Source organism: Condylura cristata, unplaced genomic scaffold, assembly GCF_000260355.1.
Source record: "Condylura cristata isolate star-nosed mole 26May11 unplaced genomic scaffold, ConCri1.0 scaffold00004, whole genome shotgun sequence".
Lineage (NCBI taxonomy): Eukaryota > Metazoa > Chordata > Mammalia > Eulipotyphla > Talpidae > Condylura > Condylura cristata.
This window is the reverse complement of record NW_004567105.1, coordinates 47,344,330-47,348,837: the sequence shown is the minus strand read 5'-3', so window position 1 is coordinate 47,348,837 and position 4,508 is coordinate 47,344,330.

Below are 4,508 nucleotides of genomic sequence, written 5' to 3'. Positions count from 1 at the left end.
TTTAATACATGAAATAACTAACACCTAACTTTGGTGGCCAGGTTAGCATATTCCATTGAGGCAGACTTTAAAACGCCATCTTCCTCTGCCTCCCACCCTGGCTTACCCCCTATTTCTGTAATATGAAGTCTTAAGAACATGTTCATGATTAGAGATTGTCAAACTCTGCACAATATTACTGAAAGAAAAGTTTCAAATTCAGACATACACTTGTCCACTCATTTAAAATCAAAGCAATTTCAATGAAAAGCCAGTGACATTTCTTTGGCATAATTCTCCTAAGCAGACTGGCACATGGTGAGGTGTCAAGAGGGTATATGATGCATACTGTCAATTCCCTGTTGGGATAGTTTTAGGCTTTTTTCTTTAAGCATAATAGAACATGGAATTGGAACTTACTTGTCATGGGGTTGGGGTACCTGTACCCCTTTGTCTAAAAGCAAGTCAGTCAATGGTAGCCATGTGAGGTTTGTTAAGAATTGGCTCTGTCTCAGTCATCCCACACTTTGGCTGACAATGCAAGCAGAAGACTAGGCGAATTCATGCAAATGTGGAATTTTGTGGTGGGTTTCCCCTCCTCTGGAAAAAAAAGGCAAGGAATTCAGGAAAATGCAAATATTGAATATATATTAGATCAAGTTTCTCCATCAAGCCATTCAAGTTTTCTATATCCCCACTAATTTTTTACCTGGTTGTACAAATGGTGCATCGCCCTCTCACTCTAGTGGTGAATTTACCTATTTTATATCTAACGTCATTTTTTAAGCATTATTTTGAAATTATGTGTTTAGGCTTATACTAGCTTAGAATTGCATGCTTTCATAGTGAATTAAGTTGATAATATGTTTAGTATTGTTATTTGTATGAATTACTTTTGTTTTAAAGTCTATTTTATCTAATACTATTATTGCTATACCCATTTTCTTTTAATGTTTACCTAATATAACCCTCCTTTTTCAATCTTTCTGAGTCTTTACATTTAGATACAATTCCTATAAATACATACAGCTGCTGGATATTTTAAAATGAATATGGCAATTTTATACAACTGTAGTATAGAGAGTTTAGCGCATTTACATTCATATTACTTCAAATTTATATGTGTTTATTCCTGTCATTTATGTGTTTCTGTTGTTGCTTTTTTTCTCCTTTCTCCTGTTTTTACATCCCTTATTTTACTTTTATTTTTTAACAATTTATTTATACATATAAGAACTGGCCAGAGGTGAAGGGAGGTGGGTAAAAAGATTCAAAAGAGACAGAATAGGGAGCAGAACACTGAGATACACTGCTAAGGCAAGGCAGTAGGCAAGACAGGAGAGGTCTGCTGTGCCAGGTGGGTCAAGCTCCCAGGCCAGGGTTTGAACTTATGCTGCAGTGGCTACAGATAGCTTCATATCGCTGAGACTCAATCCTTAAGCCACCAGGGAAGCCCACTTTCCTTACTAAATGGAAGAATTTCTCCCCATTATATCCTATCCCTTTGTTTGGAAGTTCTATGTAATGCATCTATTATTTTAATTATTTCCAAAGCTATTATAATGTAACCTATCTTAATGACATGTGAAGTTAACTGATATATTCGTCATACTGCAGAATTATGTAAGACCTCACCAAATTTTATTCAGATCACCTTCCTTCTGACATAAATACTATACCATTATCCAGTTTATTGACCTGTTTTATTGACAGTTTTAACCCCTCCCACATTAGATAACATTATAATATTGTGTAATATCAGAGAATTTTACTTCTATATATACCAATATCCTTTACCATACTTCTTCCTGCAACTCATTATTCCATGTAATACAAATTTCTCTGTGCTTGATATTCATCCTTTAGAATTTCTGCTGAAAAGAGTTAGCATCTTAATTGTATGCCTAATACTTATGTGATAGTATGTGTGAGCAAATTATTGATACTGTTATTGACTAAACTTTGAAACATATTTCATTGTATTTCGGTATCAAGTATCCTGGTGCTGTAATTAAGGAGCATGGCAAGATCATAAGTAGAGAATGTTGAGAAACAAACAGGTATTTCTATTAGGTTAAACTACACAAGACTGCCAATTTTGCTGGTTAAAACTGGTCAATGTTAGCAATTTCATATGACTTATCTTAATATTTAGGGTTGTTTATATGTATAGATATAAACAGAGACACTAAGACATTGAGATAAAAATCTTATTTTAAGCATCTTAATTGATCAAAGTAGTTTTCTTTGCTGGACATTCAGAAATTATAAATCTAAACATAAAGTTAGCCTATACTAGTAAAATAACATTTTAGTTTGTTTTGCATTTTGTGGTCCTACAAAATATTTCAATATTTGGATGTATACTGACAGAATATCTGGGTGTGTGGATAGATGTGAACAGTATCTTACTATGCATGCAGACACATATATAATTATGTCATTTATAGATACAAATATTTTGCAACAACACACTCACTTTTAAGAAAATAGCACCCACTAATTATACTATGCACTCAAGAATTTTAAGTTGAATTTTGTGAATGAGTTGTAGTGAAATTATATAGAAAATTTTCTCAAAAGATATTGGATGACAGAGGATAAATTTTTCTGTGTAAGTACCAAACCTTAGGACCAAGATAGTCTGACAGGAGGTAAATCTTATAATAAGACCTTAGAAATATTTAATCACCATTTAATCAACTCATAAAAGCACCAAAGTCTTACATTAAGATGGATCACTACTTAAATTATCACTTACTATAGAATGTGTTGTGAAATAAATAAGCATTATATTCAAATTCAATAAATGGTAATTTTCTTGTTGAAGTTTGGTAAATAATTTAATAAATCTCCTACCAGAATCCTGTGAAATTCCAAATAAATCAGTAGATTTTCACTCTGGCTCTTTAGTACTTGTAATGAATCTTTAATGTCTAACAGCATCTACTGTTTACATTTGCCTGGGGTCTCTAAAACATTATGAGATGAAATGTTTTTTCTGTTCCTTGGTGTATGGCTGTCATAGAATTAAAGTGTTTCATGAATTTCTTCTTTGAGTGAATGACTTTCATTCTTTAGTCTCTTGTGGGGATGGAGAAATAGGTGGGGTTGCGTTTAGTAGTATGCTGTCTTGTCTAGATTGAATTTGTTATGAATTGCATGGTTCTCAATTGTACTCTCATGCATCCTTAAAACAAATACACAATTTCTATGGGACACATATTTTGTTCTTTGCTGAACACTCAGAGTGTATAAATGATGATTTAAGGACTATGAAACTGAAGTTGGTATAAGTCTACAAACACTATGTTAATTTTCTTTCGAAACATAAAAGAAAAGCTTGTTTCTGACGTTTAATAGGAATTCTTTTTGTGGCACTATAGAAAAGCAGCTCCACAGAAAATAAATACGTATCTATTAGCCTTTGCTAAAATGTACCTAGATTTCCAGTTATAAAATTATTATAAAGACAATGATTTCTTCCTTTTAGCATCCCTTCAAACAAGTGGTAAGACTTGTATTGATTTTAAAATAGGCAAATTTGTGTATAAAGAACACATTTCTGTCTAGATTTAAAAGAGGGTAAAACTTCTACATGGGTCTGTCAAAACACTTTGAAGAATTCATCAAGCGAATTAAGACAGTCCAGAGAAGCAAACAGTCTGAGTGCTGCAGAACTTTTGGTCACTCATTGTTGGTCTGAACTCAGATGAGAAAGTTCATTCATCAGATCTCTACTTCAAGCCTATGGGGGCTGCTTTGCTTCTAGGCTCTGAGGATAAGAGCACTGGGATGTTAAGCAAGCATCCTGCCATGTTCCTGCTGGCACTTAATTTCTATTGGATGACAGAAATTGCATCAAGAAATTTCGATATAATGTACTATTGTAGTTACTTATAAGTGCTACAGAAAACAAAAAACAAGGTTAGAATAAAAAATGATAGGAGTTTGGCAGAAATCACATCAAGAAATTTGTATATAATATACTATTGGAGTTACTTTTAAGTGCTGTAAGAAACAAACAAACAAACAAACAAAAAACAAAACAAAAAAACAAGGTTAGAATAAAAAAATAATAGGAGTTTGACCTAACTCAAACTCAGGGATTAACTTTCTACATGAGGAACTTTACCTTGTGATTTTGATTTACACAGGAATTTAAAGTAACTTATAAAAATTCATGGACACAGAATAATTACATAAATATTCAAAGAAATTGGGCACAAGGTTAGGAAAACTATTACATGTCCAGATTACTTAGAACACAGGAAAGTAGACAGCATAGCCTTCTGTAGTGGTTGGAGTTAAGGCACAGTTGGCACTAACCCTGTTGTCTTAAATAAAGAGGACTGTGGAAGCATTTATGAGACTGATTGTCACCATGAATAACATTTAGGTTTTCACAAGAACATTCATGCTGCAGTAGAGACCCAGACAGACATGTATGGAATAAAACCATACTGCAGAGTGGGTGACTCTTTGATACCTTTTAACAACTGTCACTAACCAGTTTGGTTAAAAAATCA